Genomic DNA, 24,395 nt, shown 5'->3' with positions numbered 1-24,395 from the left:
GCTATCACTCGAGCTACCTGCGCCTGCCTGCGCCACTTCGCGGCCGTGGCCGCCGCCTGCACAGCGACCGTGCGGCTAGCTCAGTGGGCTTTTCGTGCCTCCGGCGCGTTTTCGCATCCAATGGTAATAATCAGTAACAGAAACAGAGTGCCTGGAATCGCTGTAGAACTTTGGTCGCGGCCAGCTGCCCGATGACCCGACGAAATCACGGCGCCTCTGCCGGCAACGATCGGGTCGTTCATTCTCGAGAGCAGAAGCTCCGCCCTCCGATTGGAGCGGCGAGCCGGGCAGTGCGGAAGCGGCCAACACAAACTCGTGACGTGTTTGGATGTCGTTTATTTACAAAATATCCACGGGATGTCGATTGCGCGTGGTCCTCTGCTGGCTGCTCGGTTGCATTTCACACACTTTAAAATTGATTTTAAATATGTTCTAGGCCGTATTCGCCGCTGATATTGTGCAGATGATGCATGTGTGTTCACACCAATCTATCTCCGAAGTTATCTCGCCTTAAAAATTTTGTGTTAGTACCCCTTTAAGAATTTAGCACGCTGTTTCAGGATACCAAATTACGCCCTTTTATGATGTCACAAACTTATTGCCCAATGAGAGGAACTACAAAAGTTTAATATTGCTTCAGGAAGAGAGAAAGCGAGCTCTTCCGGGAATTTAAAGGCTCCCTCACCAAATGCCCATGAAAAAGTAGAAAGTTTTCCGTGTATAGAACCTGTCTGGGTAACTCTGGAGCCAAAAAAAATGGCTACCGCTCACCGAAACAAGGCTGCGTCTGTAGAACCCATGGTACAGAAGAGAATATATAGGTTAACCCCGGTAAAAAGCCAAGTAAAAAACGAGATTAATCACTGGCACGTGCTATCGTAGATCGTGTACTTTTCGGATGTTCCGCAAAGAAGATCGTAGACGAATTCACAGCAGGTCTTCTCGTCTCCGAGGGCCTCGTCGGTAAGCCAGTAACTGCATCCAGCCCCTGAAAAAAACGTTTGTTCGTGATCGGCTGAAACAACTACGAAAGAGCAACTACCGTGGCCACATACATAAGTTTATGGTAAAGCCGCGTCTTGGCTTAGGGTCATAACACGCGAAATAAACTGCGGTCGAATTGGAGCAGGACATTAAAAGTGCCAGATGATTTTTGGGGTCAAACTGAGTTCCATCAACAAAAACTAGACGAAAGGTTTCAAGGTGAATGTTATGGATAACTTTTATACGGACACCACAGTCTGAAAACAATGTGTCCTGCATCGACAGAGAGAACTGCCGTGAACTAAATGTACCCATGGCAGAATCAGCAGCGCCTTGTTACAGAAGAAAACGCCGAAATCAGAAAACAGGTATTACAAAGCCTTAGATTGTCGTTCACTACGACTTGCGATATCCCAAATTGCAAATGATGAAAAGGGGTAATTGGAGCTTGTCTAAGTGTTTCTTCTGAAACAAACACGGAGGCCAGGAAATGCAAATGAGTATAGTTGCTTTCATGAAGTCTTGATGACCACAGGCTTTTGAATAGGCAGAAACCTTAGTAAGGTAAACTTATAAAATTTGATGCCTCACCACAGGCGGTGGTTGCCTTCTTTGGAGTTTTAATTTCGTTGTATGTTTCCCCTTGCCGTTGATGCATATCAACACTCTCCCGCGAGCGAACCAGAGAGCATAATTACCCCAACCACGAATACATACGCAGAAACAAGGGGAACAGTCAGGATTTATCAGCGCTATCGTCTCACCCCTTCGTCAAGTGCGCATGTAATATATATATATGCGTAGTACTCCCCGGGAAGGAAGTTTACTGTTGAGGGGAACGCTATAGGGGTGCGTTTAACGGGCTTTGCTTGCAAAGACCTACGGTCGAGTTTGCTCGCGATCCGCCTCATCAATACGGCGCAGCAAAGACTTCTCCTGATTGGCTTTGAACATTCTAACCCAAAGTAAATATATCGCGAACAACTAAGAAAGGACCATAAATATGTTTCCGAAGGTCGCCATTTCAATCGCGCAATCGCTAGAGTACCCCTTCACGACAACGTATCCCGAATGCAGTTAAAAATATTTCTTACGAGGTCGTTGGAAACCAGGAATTATTTCGTTAATTAGAGAACATTATAAAATTGGTCTAAAAACAGGCGCATAACAGCAGCTACCACGTCACCGTAATTGCGGCGGCCGCGGCACTCGCCTGCCGATAATTTAGCAATGCAATGAGAGTGCGCGGTGAAATCAATAACAATAAAACTACTAGGGGTTCTGGGGAAGTGAATTTATTTCGTGGTAAAAAGCCTGTGATCTTCGCCGGCGTGCGGCTTGTTAGCATTGGGCGGAGAGACTTTTCTAAAGCATGCAAGGCCGTTCAAAGCGTCTTCGGTTCCTTCGTGAGCCCCTGCAAATCTCCTGAGCAAGTTAATAGAATCCGTCACCTTGCCTGGAGCGGGCACAGGAACTTAAGCATTTTCTGGTTCATCAGCATCATTTGCACCCTAGCAGCTGCGTATTGACGAACATAGGGGCCGCGTTTTTTTTTTTTCTTGCGTGGCGCAATATTCTTCGTGGCGTTCTGATAAAACACAATCGAAATTGCCCTTTTTTAAGTTTGTCAGTTTGTCAGAATACTTAGTTAAATCGGCCTTGGTCCTGAACCTATTCCGTTATTGCAAGCCTCTAACTCTATGATGGCACGGAGCACTGAACAGTAGAGCGCCGCTATAGGTGGGTCCCTTTAATTGCTGTTGCCAACGAGCGTTCCCGGCTCCGGTGGAAATCCGAGTGCATTTTTCGGCGGTTCGGGCGAGCGGCACTCCGGCACCAGCGCTACGGCGTGTCCTAGTAGGGACCAATGGCCATCGTTGCCATCTGTCGCTAGAGCTTTGCTGAATTTGAAGATATAGCGAGTCGTTTACAAGGTCTGAATAAAGTTGAAAAACGTTTAGCGTCTCAGCAGCGGAAACACCGTTACATGCGTTACTGTGATAAGCATATCCTTGCAAGGTCTACAAAAAGCCCACTGTGCGGTGTATGCACGACATGGCATACACCGAAGCAGCTAAAACTTGTCACCGCACTCCAGAGACAGGGTATTGCAGGAAATCACTTTATAAATGCGTAAAAGGGGTGATACTATGGTGAAAGATGGCGCTGGTGATGGTCTTCGTCGCGGCTTTGTAAAGCGGTGACTGAATGACTGCCGTGAGGCTAAGTTTTGTTTAGGAAGCGTGCCTCGCGGGGACCCTGTTCCCCGCGACAGCGCCGCACGCGGAACCTCTAGCGGGTCGGTAGTCACCGGTGGTAATATTGAATTGCCGTCGTGAGCGAGAATACTATGTTTGGGACCCCCCTATCTGGCCTTCAACCACCCGTTTCCTTTATTCTAAATATGACGTGCCGACGTGAGCACGGCCGGCGCGAGAAGCACAACCGCAAAGCGGTTCCAACGAGAAAACCGCCCACCAGCTCCGTTTGGCGGCAGTAGGTGCCGCATGCCCGTAGGCTGCTAAAAAAATTGGCCGTGTATCTGCTCCTTTCGATAAAGACGATAGTCTTTATCGGCTTTTGCGAAGTAAATGCCTCCCTTCGCTTTCCCGCTCACCTCTCATGTTGTTCCTCTTGCGTCGCGCTCTTCCCAAGGTAAAGACGCCACATGTTTGCTTAAATCATTTTAAATTTCCCGCGTTCCGCTGCTCCAAACCGGGTGTCTCGATGCGAACGCTGCCCTACGGCGAAGACGAGCGTTAATCGAGGCGCCCTACTTCAACGTTTATAGAACCGCATTTCCCTACTTCACGTGCGGTGCAAGCAGAACGTGAAACCTATCTAGTGGAACGTTGAGTAACTGTTGCCGGTTGCTTTCTTAAAATGGCGCCAGAAGCTGTAGTGGCGCGGGCAACAGCAGGCGACGGCGGTGTGAATTCTTTTTCTGCAGTTGATGAAGTATTTAATTTCGCAAAAGTCAAGCCTGTTTGATTTTTTATAAATGAACACTGCAAATATAACTTCTGTATTGATTTGTTGTCTCATATTTGCGTAATGTCTTGTTCTTCTTCCACAATGTTGACAAGTATGAACATTACATCGGACAAAGACGGGCAGATTTAGCTGTGACTATATAAGGCTATTGCGCAGGCATTGTTTTGCTTTGGCCGGGTGGCTGAATCGAGTCACAGACAGACAGACGGACAGACAGACAGACATACAGACAGACCAAAATTTCTGAATTTAAGTAGCCCAAGAAAGACTAGCGTCTTTAAAAACCGTGGCGTAAGCGGAGCGAAGCCAATGGATGCGCGCTTTTCTAACCCGCAAGGTCCTTGTCCTGTTTCTCTGGTAGTCTGCCACCTCGTCGGTGATGTTATAGCTTGCATAGTGCTTTGGGGACGCGATGAGCGGTGAAAGCTCCAGGCCTTATTGCTGGCCCTCTATAACTAACGGTGACTAGGTCAATACTACACGCTTTTAAACCGTGTTTGCGGCACGGCGTTCCTTGGATAGTTCTCCAGCGATTCTGAGTTGCAGTCGCACCGCACATCGGCTCTGACTACTGACCCTGTCCCGCAGGCAAATCGCCTGCCTTGGCGACGAATTGTACACTACGGCGTTCGGTACATCACGGGGACCCCCTGGACACCATTCTTGTGGTACGTGGTGTATTTTGAGCACGCCAACGAGATCCTGAATTCAGCGCCAAGCCAACGGCTCTACTATGCCTGATCGGGCCTAGCACCCTCGCCTCGGCGCCGCTGCTGCACGTGCGCTCCTCGCCGCCAACTGCAGCGCGCCACGGCCAAGTCTCGCTCATGGAGAACGTAGTCGAAGGAGAAGAAATGGACCCCGCGGAGTTTGAAAGGCCTGGCTGGGCGGAAGTTCGCCGCCGTCAGCGGGCTCTACATGCTGACTCTTCCATCGTTGATAAACAAGTAAGCCCCACTGCAACCCCCTCAACTCAGCGATCTCAGCGAAGGCGGCCAGCGCAACGCACACCGCCGGCGACGCCGCTCCCAGCTGATGATATCAAGATCGTCCTGCGCCCGCGTGGTGGACTGGCCCTCACTTCTGTCCCTCAAGCTACCCTCGCTGATGCTATTCAAGCTCAGGCAGGAATTCCACCCAACACAGAGGACCAAATACGACCCCAGTATGTTGCTAACTATGTTATAGTTAGCACACCGTCTGATGAACGCGCCCACAGGTACGCGAGCATTGGCGTCCTTTCGCTTCGAGGGCTCCAATATGAGATCTCCACACACGTGGCCGCTCCAGCCCACACGGTCACAGGAGTCATATTTAATATACCCGAAGATGATACCCCCCAACAAGTGCATGACAGCATATGCACTTACAACCCCGACCTCCCCATCCTGGACGCCAAGCGCCTGAATTCATCCAACATGGCCCAAATATTATTCGACGGCCACAAAGTCCCTTTCTGGATCCGGTACCGCTCCACACTGTACCGCTGCAAGCCTTTTCGTCGAAAGACTGAGGCGTGCCTTACTTGCTGGTCCCCCGGCCATCGACAGGATGTGTGCCCCAAAGCCCGTGATCCCCCTCGCTGTCCTCGCTGTGGGGCCACCAATCCCGTCGAATCTCATCCGTGCACCCCGAAGTGCATTGTCTGCGAAGGACCCCACATCACTGGCTCCGCCGATTGCCCGCGTCGATACCAACCGCGACGAAAAGCTCCCACCTATGCTCAGATCGCCTCGGCGGGACGATCTTTGAGTCACAAGCAAGGCCAGCAGAAGCAACAAGCGTCAACGTCCGTGCCTCCGGATGGACTTACTCGACGGTCCGATCGATCGCCAGGACCCGCGACTTGTGCACACGCGGGCCTTCCACTGAAGCCTCCTCCCAAACATGGACATGTGCCTGCCGGTGTACAACGAGCCGCTCCGGACTCACAGGTGAGCTGCCCCGTCGCTACCGCCCACTGCTCATCTAACTCCGCCCCTCCTACCCCAATCCCCTCCGCCGACATACTTAGAGAGCTCAACGCGATTCGGGCTGAAATCTCCCTCCTCAGGCAGGAAAACGCTGCTCTCCGCCAGGAGAACCAAGCCCTGAAAGCGCGTGATTCCGCCTTGCAGGACACCCCCGCCTTGCCCACTCCTCCCCCTCCCAAGCGTAAGGCGGTGTCGGACGACTCTCTTCCTGAATCAGTCCTTCCCTCCCTTGAAGAATCAGTTACGAATCACATCACTCAGGTTGAGGCTTCCTGCAAGCAGGCGTTAACGGAACAGAAAGCCGAATTCTTTAGTATTCATGAGACACTTCAAACCAGTGTAACAAACTTGCACGCCAATATCGAAGCCCTGCGCTGTGAACTGCACTCCAGCATACGGGACATTGTCAATAAAATCAATTCCCTTACCGCCCCTATCCCTATTCCTATTCCCAACCCCAGCTACAACCCCGCCTCTCAGTAACAACATGGGGTCCACTCGTGTCTGGCAGTGGAATTGCAGGGGATTCCGTCGTAAACAGCGTGTCTTACAACTCCTGATAGAGGCAGCCGAATCTCCCCCTAATGTGATAGCCTTGCAAGAAGTAGGTATCATGGCCAAGCTCCCAGGTTACAGAGCTTTTCAGAGCAATAATAATCATGCTACAGCTGTTTTAGTCCACCGCAATATCCCTCCCGAACGGATACAATTTGATAGCATTTCTATTCCCCACGATTTAGTGGTTCTCTACCCAAGTAAACGGGGGGCTGAGCGCCTATATGTTCTCAACATCTACAGCGGCCCTCGTTCAACAGGAGACACATTTAGCCACTTGTTTACTCTCACTAAGCAAACAGTAGGGCCTCATGCTCTTATTATTGTCGGCGACTTCAATGCGCCACACACCGCCTGGGGATACCCTCACTGTTCTCGCAAGGGCAGGCTCCTCTGGGATCACATCCAAGCACATCGGCTTACTACAGAATCGGATCCAATGTCACCCACTAGAATTGGCAACAGCGTACAGAGAGATTCCTCCCCAGACCTAACCTTCACTTATAACGTGACCAGCGCATGCTGGTCTAACACCAATGACTCATTAGGTAGCGATCACTTTATTCTCCAAACTGATGTAAATTTAAAAGGCCCCCTTAGGCCCCGTCCACGGCACACACATCTGCCAAACTGGAATGAATTTCGCGAGGTGCGGCAAGCCCACGAGCCTCCAGAAATCACCCCTTCGGGTCTTGAACAGTGGGTAAAGCAGCTCCTTACTGACGCACGAACCACGAGCACTCCTGTAGACCCCGGCACTCCATCCGAAACGGTGGATTCCCACTTGCAACACTTACAAAATGCATTTCGAAGCATCCAGCGCAGATGGCGGAAAAATAAGCGCAACAGAAAATTAAAACTGAAAATTGCTCACCTAAATAAAGAAATAGAGAACTATTCTGTACAACTTGCTCAAAGTCAGTGGCACGAAATATGCAACAACATGAAAGGCAACCTTGGTATGCGGAGAACCTGGTCCCTTTTGAGATTCCTCCTGGACCCCACTCGCACAAAAACAGAGCAAGGTAATCGGCTCACAGCGATCATACAAAAATTCCCGGGTACAAACCAGGAACTAATGGATAGAGCTTGCTCCTTATATATTCCCACGGGAGATTCTCGGCCACTTCCACCATATCATGGATCACCAAATCATAACCTAGATTCCACCATCACGGAGGCGGAAGTGCGCAGCGCTCTTCTGGCTATTCGCCCATGCTCGGCACCGGGGCCAGACGGTGTAACCAACAAAATGCTGCGCAACCTGGACGATCCCTCAATATCGGCTCTCACGCGATACTTCAATTATTTTTGGGAACGCGGGACACTTCCTTCCGAATGGAAACATGCCAAGGTCACGCTTATCCCAAAACCTGGAAAGCCCCTTACTATAGATCATCTCCGACCCATATCTCTAACTTCATGTGTTGGTAAGGTCCTGGAGCATATAATTCTCGCCCGCCTAGCGCTTCACCTGAATTCCACAAGCGCTATTCTACACTCGATGATTGGCTTCCGCCCTGGACTTTCTACTCAAGATGTCCTTCTGCAACTTTCCCGAGAGGTAATCAACCCTTCAACCCGACTCGATACTGCTGCGATTCTTGCGTTGGATCTCACCAAAGCATTTGATCGAGTCACCCACAGCGCCATCTTGCGTGGCTTGGAAACAATATCCCCTGGAGAGCGCGTGTACAACTACGTGCGTAACTTTCTAACGGCGCGTACAGCGTTCGTTCAAATAGGGGACATTAAATCTGACGTGCTGACTCTCTCTTCCGTAGGGACTCCACAAGGGGCCGTTCTTTCTCCTCTATTATTTAATTTGGCTCTCCTCAACATTCCGAAAGAGCTTGAAAAGATTCAGCAACTTCATTTTAGCCTATATGCGGATGATATAACGTTATGGGTCACTGGTGGTAGCGACGCATTCATTGAACACACATTGCAGCAAGGCGCACGTGTCGTGAATGAGGAAGCACAGTCTGCGGGCCTGGAGTGCTCTCCCGCAAAATCGGAGCTTCTCCTCCTACCAGCCAAACCGACCTCTCAAAATTCTCCCGACATCAAAATTTACCTGAATGAACATTTGATCCCAGAGGTGCGCACCCTCAAAGTCCTCGGTCTTATCATGCAGCATAATCGCAGCAACACAAAATTTATCTCGCAATTGAGCTCACACGTTAATCAGACAATCGGACTCATCCGACGAATCACAGGACGCCACCATGGTCTCAAGGAGGCTGAGAGAATCAGGCTTGTCCAAGCCTTTATCATTAGTCGTATAACATATTCTCTCCCCTACCTTCGTGTTTCGAACGCTGAAATTAACAAAATTAATTGTCTCATCAGAAAGGCATATAAAGCTGCACTACAAATTCCTCAAAGTTCATCCACTGCCAGACTTGAGGGCCTCGGGGTTCATAATACTGCCCAGGAGCTGGTCGAGGCACACCATATCAATCAGCTCCGTCGCCTCTCAACTACGTCCACTGGACAGCATATACTGGTCCGACTTGGTATCAGGGCCCCAGTCTGTTCCGAACCGGCTATTCCTATCCCCCAGCGTATCCGCGACTGCCTCCGCGTCCGCCCTCTTCCGAGGAACATGCACCCTACCTACCACAGAGGTAGAAGGGAGCAGCGGGCACGGGCGCTGGCCAAAACATTTCCCACCAAACCTGACGTTATGTATGTGGATGCGGCAGAATACCGCCATCACGACGCCTTTGCCCTCGCCGTAATTAATAGCCCGAATGAACCCCCTGTTACCTCTCTATCCGTACGCACAACCACCCCTGCAGCGGCAGAGGAGGCGGCAATAGCGCTCGCACTAACAACCCGGCCGACACCTACAATTATAATCACCGATTCGAAAACGGCCATCCAAAACCTCGCCCGCGGGTACATATCATCCGTGGCGTCCAAAATTCTCCTTCGAAATCCCCCGTCCTCCCTGGTACACATCGTCTGGACCCCGGCGCACACTGGTTTAGGGGGCAATGAGGCAGCGCACAATGCAGCACGAGGATTGACCATCCGTGCCGGTGCCAGCCTCGTCCCCTACCACGGCGCCAGGTCAGCCAGGGATCAGTTAATCACGTACCACGATATAACAACGCATTACCGCCTCTCCCGCCGTCGGTACCCTCCTGCCCACCCTGAGCTAACCAACCATCAGGAGCGCTTATGGCGACTCCTGCAGACAAACTCTTTGGCCTGCCGAGCACTACTGCATCGCATTCACCCCTCGCAATTCCCCTCGCCAAACTGTCCACTCTGTGGGGACCCAGCCACACTGGTCCACTCTATGTGGGCCTGCCCTCAAGATCCCTTTCCCTCCATAGTTAGTGACGAGCAGTGGGAGGGAGCGCTGGGCAGCTCGGACCCAGAGGTCCAGATACTTCTGGTCACCCGCGCTGACAACGTCGCCGCCGGCCTCAAACCGACGGCCACACCGCTCCCGTGAACCCGGTTAAGGCTCAATAAAGTGATTTCTCTCTCTCTCCAGCGATTCTGACGGCGAAATCGCAATCAGGCACCTTGTTTAGGGCCGCTTTAAGGAAGACGGCGAAGGGCGAGTAAAACGAGAGTATGACCCGGTTCGCCGTCCGTGTTTTGTGACGCGGTCTGGGCCGAGGTCCTTAAAGAAAGGAGTTATGCATGCCTCGAATATTTATTTGACAAACAGCAGGAATTTCTCGGTAATCGAACAGGAGCCAAGAAAGGTATGAAACGCGCAATTTTTCTGTTGCCGCAAAAGGTGGTTGAGTCTTCAGTGGCTATATAAAAGCTCATTTCCGTTTCCCTAATAATGACTTAGGCTTCCCAATGAGGACTCCTCTTAGCAAAAATAAGATATTGTTACGCACACCATAAGTGCCGTATATTCGCCGATGCGTTTATGACATTTCAACGGTCAACCATCTGAGCAAGCTGGTTGGTAGAAGAGGAGAACGAGGTGGCACTCCGGCTTGGCACCATCATTCACGGACCGCTCTACCATCTACGCTCGTCCTACACCATCCGAACTCACTGTAAATAAACCCATCTCGTAACAGTTTGGTGGAGGTGCTGGGTACGCCACGTCGGACCTCCAGGATTTTCGCCGCAGCCGACGTGTCGCGGGTCTGCCACCGCTGTCTCCTACGATGCCTCAAGGTGGGAACACTGTGCCGGCCCCCACGCCTGGCTGGCATCCCCCGCGAGAGCCCCGAATGTTCACTGGGAACGCCGATGAAGACGTTGAGGAATGGTTGACGCACTTTTGGCGAGTGAGCCGGTACAACCGCTGGGATACCGCTGCACAACTCTCGAACGTCGTGTTCTCGCTAGATGAGACTGCGCTGACCTGGTTTGAGAACAACGAAAGCAAGCTCACAACCTGGGACCGTTTCGTTGAATTAATTTCATCCCGCTTTGGCGACTCCGTCGGAAAGAAGAAGCAGGCTGAACAGACGTTGCTCCATCACGCCCAAGTCCCAGGTAAGACATGCACCACCTACATTGAAGAGGTGCTAAAGCTCTGCAGACTCGTCGACCCGCAAATGTCTGAGGATGATAAAGTGGGTCACTTATTAAAGGGGATCGCTGAAGACGTGTACAACTTTTTAATAGGGCGTGAAAAGTTGGAATCGGCGTCCGACGTTGTCCAGCACTGTCGCACCTTCGAGGCGTTGAAGAAGCGTCGTATTACGCCAAAGTTCGGTTGCTTGGCTAATGTAACTACTGTGGCAAGCGTTGATGTGACCCCACCACCGGACTTCGCTGAAACTATCCGGCGCATCGTCCGCGAGGAGTTGCTGAGACACCAAGAACCTCGGCGCTATACTGACGGCTTGCACGTTCACGAAAGTTACGTGCTGCAAGATGTACAGGCCAATAGCCTCTCGCCTTTGAGTGCTCAGTTCCGTGATCCGAGCTATACGCCTCGCAATGAAAGCCCGCAGCGCTTCGACAATTGGGATTCACCACGCTACAGTCACGATGTCCAGCACTTCTCTCGGCGCCCTCAACGTCCAACTTACGACCAGCGTCCTCAGCGCCCGGCTTATGATCGCCGTTTTGATGGCGTCTACGAGAGATCCTTCCCTCCCCGTGAGCGTGACCTTCCCGTCTGCTACAACTGTGGGTTTGAGGGCCACATTTCTCGCTACTGCCGCCGTCGCCGCCAAGCGCCACGGTACCAGCAAACTCCCATGTGGAACCGCCCGAACGCTCGAAATGCCCGCTACGACACTCGCCTGCCAACAGCTTTGTTCTCCGAGGCACCACCGCGCCGCGATTCACGGGCTTCTGACCGCAGCTTAACCCCACCCGCTTCACGACAGCGGCGTTCACCATCACCCCGGCGTCGGTCACCGCCGCCGGAAAACTAGCCAGCGCGGCCAATGGAGGTGAGGCCGCGGCACAACTCTCACGTGAAATGCCTCTTACCGGACAGCCTAACTGGGAACTACCTTCGCCTGTATCAATGCTAAAAAACACAGTGGAAGTATTAGTCGATGGCACCCGAACGAGGGCTCTGATCGATACCGGCGCAACAGTGTCGGTAATGAGTTCTGCGTTTAAATCCCGTCTTGGCCGCAAAGTAATGTTTCACTGGGACAAAATGGTAACATTTCAAGGTGTTGGTGGTGAGTCCCTATGCCCACTTGGAATCTGCTCAGTGACTGTTTCGTTTGGCGGCCACACATTCAGGGCGGAGTTTGCAGTATTGCCGCGGTCAACTCACGATGCGATTTTAGGTCTAGACTTCTTGAAGCAGTGTGGTGCCACAGTTGACTGTCGTAATGGGGAGATATATGTGGACGGGACCGCCCTATCTGCCCTTGTAGAAGATTCTTGTCCCGATACCACCCGCGCACTCTGCGTGTTGAGCGACACCATCATGCCGGCGCGGTCAGCCGCATTCGTGTCAGTCCTTTGCACGGGAACTGATCTGGATAAATTTGAAGCTTTGCTGGAGCCGATTCCCCTAAACTGTGCAAAGAAAAATGTATTTGTGCCTCGATCGGTTGTTACGGTAAACAGGGGACAAACCTCTGTGTGGACTATCAACTCTTCGGCCGAACCCACTCTACTTCCAAGCGGGCTGAAACTTGCCGAAGCGATCGAATATGTTTCAACTTCAGTAGGAGTTTTGTCCGAAGCCATAAATCCGTCTACTGATCCTTGCCCGGTAGACCCTGCCAAATTTCAAAGTATGATCGACGAATCCCTTTAACCAGAAAAACGCCCTGCGTTGATTGCCGTTCTTGTACAATACTCACGCGTATTTGACTTCGGGCGAACACATCGATGCTCGTCAATACCGCCCACACGGACCCACCATATAATACATACTGGGGAAGCCAGGCCCATACGACAAAAGCCCTACCGCGTTTCACCATCCGAGCGCAAGATTATCAATGAACAAGTACGAGACATGTTGCAGAATGGCGTGATTCAAGAGTCTTCAAGTCCCTGGGCAGCTCCGGTGATATTGGTCAGAAAGAAAGACGGGTCATGGCGCTTCTGTGTTGACTATCGGCGCCTCAACGAAATTACTAAAAAAGACGTCTACCCACTTCCCCGCATAGATGATGCAATAGATTGTCTTCATTCGGCTTCGTACTTCTCTTCAGTTGACTTGCGATCAGGCTACTGGCAAATTCCCGTGAACCCCGACCATAAAGAAAAAACAGCGTTTATCACACCCGATGGACTATTTGAATTTAATGTTATGCCCTTTGGACTCTGTAACGCCCCTGCTACGTTTGAGCGTTTCATAAATACGGTACTTCGGGGCCTCAAGCGGGAAGTGTGCATGTGCTACCTGGACGATATCGTTATTTTTGGTCGCACATTTCGTGAACACAACACGCGCTTGGCCACTGTTTTGGACTGTTTAGAAAAGGCTGGTCTCATCTTGAACTAAAAAAAATGTCGATTCTGAGAGCGGCAAACTCTTGTCTTAGGCCTCGTTGTCGACAAACATGGAGTCAGATCGGATCCACACAAGATACGAGCCGTTAGCTGCTTTAAAGAACCCACCTCTGCGAAGCAACTTCGCAGCTTCTTGGGACTTTGCTCCTATTTTCGTCGTTTTATCCCTGGCTTTGCTAACATAGCCCATCCTCTGACATGTCTTCTGCGGAAAAACGTTCCATTCAAATGGAGTACCGATTGTGCCGTCGCTTTTCGTCACTTGAAACATCTTCTGACGTCCGGACCGATTCTCCGCCATTTCGATGCCCAGGCGCCTACTGAAGTTCACACCGATGCCAGTGGGGTTGGAGTTGGGGCCGTGCTTGTTCAGCGCCACAGTGATGGTGAGCATGTTATTGCTTACGCCAGCCGCACTCTTAGCAAGTCGGAGAGGAATTATACTGTCACGGAGCAAGAGTGTCTGGCAGTAATTTTTGCCACACAGCGATTTCGCTCCCATCTCTATGGGCATCCTTTTACCATCGTCACAGACCACCACTCACTCTGCTGGCTCCTCAACCTTCGTGATCCTTGTGGGCGGCTGGCACGCTGGGCTCTCCGTCTGCAGGAGTATGATTTCACCGTATCATACAAAAGCGGCCGCAAGCATGCCGACGCTGACTGCCTTTCCCGGCTGCCACTGGAATCAGTGGCCTCTGATGAAGACAACTTTGACCAGTATCTCGCCTCCATTTCGACATCTTTCCCTGAGCCGGCTGTTTTCAAAAGGGAGCAGTGCAAGGACAAAACTTTGGACTCGCTTTTCGCTTTAGCCGATGAATCGAAGCCTTCTAGCCGTTTCTGCGTGCGAAACGAAATACTTTACAAGAAGAACTATTCGGCTGTCGGACCTCGTCTCCTACTTGTTGTGCCAGAAAGCCTCCGTACCGCTGTTCTAAGTTTTGTGCATGACGACGTCACATCGGGCCACATGGGGTTCGCGCGCACTCTGCACCGCGCTCAACAACGGTTTTACTGGCCGAACATACGCAAGACTATTGATCGCTATGTCGCCACTTGTACCCAATGCCAGCGGTACAAAAATCCAACAACTGCTCCAGCAGGGCGACTCCACCCCGTTGACCCGCCAAGTCGTCCTTTCCAACAAGTTGGGATTAACTTGTTAGGGCCTTTCCCCCGCTCATCGCATGGACATCGCTGGATCATTGTATGTGTGGATTACCTCTCTCGCTATGCTAAGACGGCTGCTCTACCGTCTGCCACTGCTACAGAGATCGCGGACTTTTTGCTTCGCTACATTTTGTTACGCCATGGACCACCCCAAGTTATAATTAGTGACCGTGGACGTCAGTTTACTGCAAATGTCGTTGAACAGTTGCTTCGCCTTTGTTCCGTCCAATTTCGCCATGCTACGCCGTACCACCCTCAAACAAATGGACTGACGGAACGTACCAACCGCACGTTAGCGAGCATGTTATCTATGTATGTCAGCTCGGACCACAAGAACTGGGACGATCTGCTCCCATTTATCACATACGCGTACAATACTGGGAAGCACGAAACAACCGGCTACAGCCCCTTCTTCGTCCTTTATGCCCGGCAGCCCGGTAGCTGTCTCGACACGATATTCCCTTTCTTCAACCATGACGACCCTTCCTTAGCTAGGACGCTCTGCCTTGCTGAAGAAGCACGTCGACTTGCCCGCCTGCGAATCCTGCCCTCCCAGAAGCGCTCTAAGCAGCGTTACGACAGTCGTCGGCGTGATGTAACATACACACCGGGTGATTTAGTGTGGCTTTGAATACCGCTGCGTAAGCGCGGCTTGTGTGAGAAGTTTCTGCCTCATTACGTGGGTCCGTTTGTTGTGCTACAACGTCTCAGCGATGTTACATACGTCGTCTCGCGATTGACTTCGACTGGCCGACAGCGCAAAAGAACGCAAGTAGTCCATGTTGCCCGGCTCAAACGTTGTGAAGAACGCTCCACAAGCTGACTCGCTCTGGTGGCTTCGTCTGCGACAGGGGAAATGTTACGCACACCATAATTGCCGTATATTCGCCGATGCGTTTATGACATTTCAACGGTCAACCATCTGAGCAAGCTGATTGGTAGAAGAGGAGAATGAGGTGGCACTCCGGCTTGGCACCATCATTCACGGACCGCTCTACCATCTACGCTCGTCCTACACCATCCGAACTCACTGTAAATAAACCCATCTGGTAACAATATGAATACGGAACACCTCAGGGATTTCTGGGTGATAGGCGAAAATAATACGGCCATTCTGGAGCCCGCTGGTTGAGGAGGTGGCCAGCAACTCTAAAAAAACTGTACGATTTTCTGTTTTCGCTTGGTCGCGTAATAACGTTTGTGTTCAAGCTTCCATTAAGAATCCATGCTAGGTATGACTTAGACTACGTAAACAGACAAACTTAATTAAAAAGAAGCCTGTAAAAACAACGAGGATGGGGCTATTTCAAACTTTCGCCTTGACTTCAGAGCATAGTATATTGTTGTGATGCGGAGCGTTTATTTAGGACACTTCGCTTGTTTTATGATGTGAAATACCCTGGGGCACAGGAGCTCCACTAGGCCAGATTCAAAACCAGGATTGAGGTGTATTGACGCAATTTTTGAGCGGTTGAATAACCATCCCATCCGCGACCATTTTGTAGAGGTCAGACAACACAGATGAAACCTCCTTAAACCAACGGCGTTTGGGCGAACACGAAAAATTTATTTTATTATTAAGACTACCGTCAATTCTTCCGATACGCCTGCATTGGAAGACCCCTGAAACAGTGTTTCATCGTGTAGAAACATTCCTGCTCAGCTAAAATTGTAAAAGACTCGAGCGATGTTCATTCTAGATAAGGCACAACGTGAAAAGAGGGCGAATTGAAAAAACAAAACAGGCCGTTGATATGCTGCGCCGCTGCTTCCGAACGTTGAGGAGGTATATTTATTACACGGACGCGTGTTGTACTTTAAATACCGTGAAAAGCGCCCGGAGCAGCTATAAAGACCAATCCTGTCGAGTAAGCGTGAGAAGCACCCATCCTAGGCTACAAGGTGGCTTGGGAAAAAGGCTACCACGAGACGTCGAAAATTTATTCTAAGGCAGTTTGTCAGCTTTAGGGACACGTGTCGCGGCACCGTCACATTCTCTTCCCAGCCTGTAGCCAGAGCGCAAAACCTTCTTGCTTTATATCTTGCAAACCCTGTTCAAGTATATATTAGTATACTTTTTTTTATTCCTGCTGGGTCACTTTCACGCACAATTCTTCCCCTATCCGGACTCCGCCCCTCTTTGCTAAAATTTTTCACCCTCACGTCAGTCATCTCCCTCTATCTTCCTCCGCAACCTTCTTTTCCTCTTCTGCTGCACTCCTCTCTGCCTAACCCCCACCTCATCTTTTTCGGAGCAATCGAAGCCCTTCGCCTCTATTTCATTCCCTTCCGAGTATCCCCCATTCCGTCCATTTGCATCAGTCTTCTTACTATCCTTTCCATACCGCGACTCCACTTTTCCATGCTCCTATCTATTCTCTTCTTCCTCCTCACTTCCCCATCAGCTGCACTTCCCGTTCACTCTTTTTTTTCTTTTCCGTAATCCTATAATGAGGCAGATTCCTTCCTCCTCTTTCCTTCCCCTGATACTCCCCCTCCAATCACGCTCCTACGCTTCCAAATATTTTCCTACTTGTCTGTACCCTTCTCAAACTTTGGTCTCTAGCCCTTATCATCTGCCTTCACACTTTACGACAGATTTTCTCTCCTCGCTTCTCCGCAACTCTCCCATCTTCGTAAAAATATAACGTCTACCACTTTGAAGTTGATCAGTGACCCACTCGTCAGAAGGACCAATGGAAGTATTTCTGCTTTAAACGAGTTATAGACAGAGAAAGATAGACAGGCAACATTTTAGTGTTTGGTAGTCTCAAAAATGCCATTGCAATTAAACTAGAACACCCCAGGAACACTTCAAGGTGCTCTCACTGGTAGACACACTGTTGTTTTGATTGTTCCGTGTCCCGCCGTTAGATTTCAGTTGGGCGCTTATGCCCAGCACATCTTTTCTTTCGTCTCAGGACCGATTTTCAACTAAGCACTTGATCGAGTGAACCAATAATCGCCCGCCCGGCTCCAAATTACCAGTTATGAAAAGTTGACCAGTAGTTCATACGCGCCCACGTCCGGCTTCCAGCGTGAGTAAATATCATTTCGGAAATAGGAGCATCTAAATTGGTTATTAGCTGACAGTGATTATTACTTTATTAACCACTGTATAGCGAGCCAAAGATTCACCTTCCAACGTTTAATAAATGTGTTGTGTCTGCTCATTTAGGCGTGTCATTTGCCAGGAAATGACAAAAGCCGAAGACATAAAGTATGAAAAAGTTTTCTCACAGATGTGCAAAATATATAATTTCATTTGTTCTACCATTCTCACCGTTTTCAATGTAGCTGTGCCGGAACACTTTGCAGCGTTTGCAGTCCCTGTATGCAACAGTAAAGTTGAAGGACACGTCGGGACCTGCAAAATAATAAATGCCGTTGACAAAGTACAGTCGCAAGCCTGGCCATGAAAAATGAGGGAATCATAGTCGCGGCAGAAGTCTAGAGTACGTGATGTGCGGAAAATCACTCTGCGATGCAGTAAGTTCGAGGCACGCGCCGGAAAAGGGTAACAGCGCCGGAGGAGGATTCCCAGGCCAATGCGACTCAGCTTCCGCATGAGATTCTTCATGAGATTCTCCATATTGATGTCGCCCCACTGCCCCAGAACATGCATCCAACGCACCACCAGGATTGCAGAGATGATAGAGCTAAAGCTATCTTCAAACGGTACTGCCAAAACTCCCCAGAGTATACACAGACGCAGCCTCCTATCCCGGGAGTAGAGCTATTACCACTGCTGTGACTACAGCTGAAGCCCTCCTCACAAGTGCATCAATTCCTCCCACCGATGTACTACAGGCAGAAGAAGTTGCCATAGCCCTAGCAATTGCTGAAACCCCTGCAGAGATCATTATGATGGACTGCCACCAAGCATGCAGAACTTTCTCGAGCGGCTTTGTCTCACCCCTGCCACACAAATTCTACTGCAGCATCCTCCAGAACACCCCGTGAGGAATATTTGGGCTCCCGCCCATGCTGACGGGCCCGGCAACCAAGCTGCCAATCAGCATGCCCGCGATCTGACACACCAGGCTAGTCAGGAGTTCAGCGAGCAGTGGCGTGTCTGTGCCCTCTTGCCCTACGTAGAAATTACATAGCACTACCGCCTGCATCCACCAGTGTTACCCTCCTCCACACAAACACCTCACGAAGAACAAAAACCTCAGCTTACAGGTATCCAAACCAACACCTTTCCCCACCCAACTAGAGCCGACATTCTGGGCCCCACCCTGTACCCCTCGCAATGCCGCTTCTCTCAGGCTCCGGGCACGCTTTACCACATTGTGTGGGGCTGCGATGGAAACCCTAAATTACCCCCCTGCCCTTCCCCTCCCCAGAGCACTGGGAGAGAGCACTGTCCAGCTCGGACCCTGACGACCAGCTCCGGCTGGTGAAGAGAGCCCAAGAAGCCGGACGGTCTCAAGGGGTCTTGGAAAAAAGACGCTTCCCCAGGGCGAACTGCTTCATAGGAACGTTTATTCCTCCTTCTCCTCTGGGCAAGGGCCATGTAGCGACGCAGGGCCTGACAGGCCACTGCCGCACGTGCAATACGAGGGTCCTTGAGAGGCGACAGTACCGACGGTCCAATAGGCAAACAAAAAGAAAGCAGTTTAGAATGGTTTCGATTAAAATTCAGTTGGCTTCGAGACTTTTATTCGCCATTGAACGTATCTTCAGCAGGAAGGACGCGAATAAAGAGACTTAATTTTTACCAGACTGTGAAATATTGACTTTTAATTTGTTTTCGCGCAGAAACATTTTTGGGCTTTTGCATGGGATATATTTATTTTCTATTAACTTTTAACCTGCCATGGCTAGGCTGGAGTGGGTTTACTACCCGGTATTTTTTGTTTATTTTTAAGCGGTACACGCAATAGATAAAAGAGTAGAGACTCAGCCTATAGCTAGCGACTGACACGTGCTTCAAAGGATATTGTAAAGGGCTGATCATGCAACAACGGGTGCGGCCAAGGAGTTTATCAAATACACTTGAACAGCTTGCACTAGTGGTGCAAGGCTGGAGAAATAGCAGAGCTAGCGGCCCCTCTCCCTTTGTCAGAGATCTAGCTGTTGCATCCCACATTTATTTTCGTACTTGCCGCAGATAGTTCACTTTGACTGTCAGGTACGGATCGTTTTGTCCGCTGGCTTTCACATTACTCCCAACGTGGACCGCGTTGGCACGCTCTTGCAGCCGCGGACAAGTGCAAGACACCACCCGCGTTACGATCACAAAAAAAATGCTGTGCGTCCGGAATGAAATGATAGATCAGTCGTATAGGCGCCGGTTACATACGTGAGGGACCGATGTTCGCTTGCGACCACGGGAACCGTTTTTTTTTTCTTTTTTAATTAGCGGCACGGAGGATTGTTTCCCGCCGCTGTTAAACCTGCTAACGGCGCTCTAACCACGATTTCTTGTTGCTTCGAAGTTGTTTTCCTGCTACGGACGTAGAAAGCTCGGCCTAAACAGCCCTGGTGTAGAGTTGTGCCTTTTCCTTCACTTCCTTTGAAGTTGAAACCATCCACAGCATATTTGCCTCGATTGTCTTGAACGACGCGTGTTCTGCGCAAAACAGTGTAGCCACAGAACTGCCCTATCATCAGGGACAGCACATGGAAATCATAAGAAACGTCGGCTACTAAGGAAGGCCTTCCCCAAATGGTGAGCAAAGCGTATATTTACAGTTTAGTGCACAGGCAGAGCGTACTGTGAAATTTTTCTCGTCAGCCATTTCGCCTTTGCCAATCAATATACGGAACCTATTTTATGCAATACTTACAACATATGTTGCTACGGGCACCTGCGCATTGTGAAAACAAACGGTGCACTTTCTTTATTCTGGACGTTCTTGGTTAGGTAACTCTCTTAAAAACGTTGACAGTGCCAATAATAACTATTTTAACATTTGTGGAGAGAAATGCGTAAAACGGCAGCAGGGAAAAGCAGTTATCTCCATAGCTTAGCAGGGTAGAGATCCACCGCATTGGCTTTTATGCCCCTAACATTTTCACCCTCTGTATTTAACCCCGAAATGAAAAAAAGTACAGTCCAAACCACGTATGAATGTGTATATAGAATCTCACAGCAATATCAAAAAGAAATTTATCAAAAAATTTGTCGAGAACAAATAGGAACGTTGGCAAAAATGGGTAGGATTCTACGGTCTCTAAGCAAGCACTAACAAATGCACACCGAATAAATTAACCACAACTTACAAAATATACATCGAACATGTGATTTGCTTCAAGCACGGGTACGTTACCCCTGCCGTGGTATACAACGTATAGTAGTCTGCTAGAGATATAAACGTTTTCTGATAACAAAAGGACACCAATAGGAATTTGAGTCCAATTCAAGATATTGAAACATGTCTCGTAAAATTGATTCTCCAGTTCCAAAAATCATATAGAAGGGTGTAAAATACGGGGTTTCAGAGAAGGTTGGCGTTTTTTGGACACAAAAAAAATCACCTGCAATTTAGTTTTGCCGAATGACCCAATTGCCACAACGTTCAGCACATCACATTTATACACGTATCCCATAAAAAAGAAGTCTTTGAGCCGCCCGACACGCCGCTTGACTGTTTGCTCGAACATATCAGTTCACTACTTCGGTATAAACTGCCCTGTAGATTTTCAAAGTCATGTAGACTAATCAGCGCATTCAGAGGAACTCTATATTAAAGTTACAATTTTGTGAAGTGAACTGTGAGAAACATTGTAGCCAGATTTTATGATGGTGTCCTGATTTCGCGCTCTGTAACTATTCTTACGCTGTTATATGTTCTTCTTTTTCTCCGGAGTAGTCCAAAATTTTAACGCAAAACATATGTGCGTGTAACATGGGAGCTACGTTAAACATGACGAGACACGGAAAATACACGCGAAGACTGGCCTAGGCTTGGTGTGGCTCAGTATGCTCATACAACAAGTATTAAATTATACAACCTGGTCGCAGCAAGTACCTCTCGACCACGGGAACGTTTCTTTGTTTTTTCGATCAAAAACCGCGCGGTGCTAAAAGGCGATATGCCTCGTGAGTGGGCTCTTAAGTGTGTCTATTTTATTATAGGGCCACACGAGCAACACATGCTCGCGGAAGCAGATACCCACTGTCGAGGGGCACAAAGTTGGCGACGTTCTTGGCCGTATAACCTGGTGATGACAAAAGCTGTATAGTCAAGTTTCTGCAAAAGAACATACGAAAATTAGAAATACGCTATGAACCCTAGAATTCCGTACATGCAATCATCGTCATAATCAGCGTACTCAGTTCCACTGCAGGACGAAGGCCTTTCCCATTGACCTCCAACCACTCCCGTCCTGCGCTGCATGAGACCACAGTTTACCCCAAATATCTTTATTTCACCCCTCCATCGGAATATTAGCATTCCCATGCGTCTAGACTGATGTCTTGGTATCTACTTTGTTACACTGATTGACCACAGGCAGTTGGTTCGGATCACAACATGGCCAGCCCAAGTCCATTCCCCTTTCTTTATCTCAACTATGGTATCTTCTACGCCAGTTTGTTATCTGATATCGTTTCCTGTCCTTGAGTGCTACTCCAACCAATATTCGTTCCGTGTCCCATTGAGGCGACGTAGGTTTGGTTTCTTGTTGTTTAGTAAGGCGCCAATTTTCAGCTCCCAATGACATAACCAGCAGTATGCACCGGTCATAGGGTTTTCTTTTTAGTGACAGAGGTAGCTTACTTTTCGTTATTTGGGAGTGCTTACCGAGTGCTATCAACCCATACATATTCTGCACCGGATTTCTATCAAGTGGTTGGTGTCAGGACTACCCATCCGTTCGAGGTAACTATATAGTTTTACTTCTTCTAGAGTTGTGTTTCCTAAGCTGAAAAGGACGTTTCTGGCTCGCGTATTCCTGATTAAGTTAGAATTCATCCTATTCATTTTCAGCCCCACGACCATGTATTTTGATTGGAGGTCATCACGCACCTTTTGCAGGTGTTCAGCAGTCTCACTCAGCAAGACTATGTCATCCGCCAACCTCAAATGGCTCAAGTATTCTCCGCTTATCCTTAATTCTATTTTTTCTCAATCACGCTTTGTAAACACTCCCTCTAGACATCCAGACATGCTGTTAATGGTTTTGGCGAGATGGTATCTCCCTCTCTTACCCCCTTTCGGATCAGGATTGATCGCTTTGCTTTTAAAAGGTTATCCTTCCCGTGCATTGCTTATGTATGCCCTCCAGAAGTCAAATGTCGGTCTCCTCTATTCCCTGGCCTTTCAGTACTTCTAGCACGGCTGCAGCGAGTACACAATTAAACGCTTTCTTACAGCCTAATAATGTCTTGTAAAGGAGTTTAATTTATACTGCAGTATTTTATATAACTTGATTTACAACAACAGTGTGATACGTGGTTGAGTACCCTTTCCTATACCCAGCCTGCTCTCTGGGTGGTTGGAAATCCAGGCCACCACCTGTGCGGTTAACCATAACTTTTGTAAAAGCTTGTACACAAGCGACAGCAGGCTGATGCGTCGGCAATTCTTCAGGTTCTATGAATCTCCATTTTTATCACACATAATATTGTGGGCGTTTTTCCAGGCTATGGAGAAATTTTCAGTCTTGAAGCATTCTGCAAATTGTACAGTGAGTTTCTCGAAAACAATACCCCTTCCGTCCTCCAAAAGACCTTTGGTGATGCCGTTGCCATATGCAGCACTTCTTATTTTCGTGTCTTTGAGGGCCTTTTAACCTTCCCCATACTAACGTACTTTTTTTTTAAATGACACCGAAAGAGTTTCTGGTGTGTTTTGTTGAGTAAAACATTTAGATAAGTTTGTAAGCAAAGGAATCACCGATGTTTTCAGCGCGACGATAAACATTCACTGCGCTTAATGCGACATCGGTGGTGCAGAATCTACAACCATGAAACTCTGCACCTAGGAAAATATTTTTATCTTAATCCTAAAATGGGAGCAATAAAAACACTTACATACTGCCATTCTCGCCGTAATAATAGGTGGCGTTGAAAGCCGATTCGACGAGTGGTGGAACCGGGCCGGTTCTCACGCATTTTGAGTCTCCCCCAAAGTAAGGGTCGTTCTCGAAGTTACGGTATATTTGATGCAAATTTGTTTCAAACGGAAAGCACTGAAAGTGAAAAAACAGAGTTGGAAACAACTTTCGCTGCAGGACTCCTCGTTTCTTCTTGAAAAAGAATGAGTGAAGGCATCCGTTCACTTCACTGCAAATTTCGGTAAGAGACAATAGTCTTCTACCGGCTCTGCCACTTCAATGCATCTCTACGCTCCCTCACACAGCTCTCGCGCGCTTTCCCTCCCGTTCGGTCCTCCAGCGACAAACAAAATAATTTAAAATCTTCCGCGTTTCAGTGCTTACACCATGCACCACGACATTTTTTTGCAATTGCACTTTTTGGAATGTCAACGCAAGGAGGCGGCACGACTGTTTTTTTTAATAGTTTAGGCAAAACGCTTTTCACGGCTGAATTTTTTTTTTTGCTATTGCAAATATTACAAGGCCAGTATTTTTAAGTAAACGAACCCGGCATATAACACATATGCATTGATGTTATGTCTCAAATATACCTCTTTTCTTTTTTGCCCAAAAATGTTGTCAAGTATGAACATCGCCACGAGATTTAGTTGTCTCCAAATGTCTTGTCTATATATAAACGTAGTCTGTATGGATGTTTGTAACTTTTGTCCGGGAGGCTGAATCGAGGAGCAGACGAACGCACGGAGGGACATGACAGACAGACAGACAGACAGACTA

The 24,395-nt window shown here is 49.1% G+C and overlaps 1 long non-coding RNA gene across 1 annotated transcript; it reads right to left on the bottom strand.

Moving 5' to 3' along the window:
- Positions 1–326: 326 nt before the first annotated feature.
- On the bottom strand, positions 327–23,744 carry LOC144144937 (uncharacterized). Its single transcript, XR_013317376.1, has 4 exons — positions 23,593–23,744; positions 21,735–21,808; positions 17,890–17,973; positions 327–988 (listed from the first exon to the last, which is right to left on the bottom strand). It is a non-coding gene; the product is annotated as an uncharacterized LOC144144937 (long non-coding RNA).
- Between the last annotated feature and the right edge of the window lie 651 nt (positions 23,745–24,395).

The sequence above is a fragment of the Haemaphysalis longicornis genome, unplaced genomic scaffold (genome assembly GCF_048455015.1).
Source record: "Haemaphysalis longicornis isolate Haplotype H1 unplaced genomic scaffold, Haemaphysalis longicornis Haplotype H1 scaffold_7, whole genome shotgun sequence".
Taxonomy (NCBI): domain Eukaryota; kingdom Metazoa; phylum Arthropoda; class Arachnida; order Ixodida; family Ixodidae; genus Haemaphysalis; species Haemaphysalis longicornis.
The sequence above is the reverse complement of the archived record's forward strand: the minus strand, read 5'-3'. Positions and strand labels throughout refer to the sequence as shown.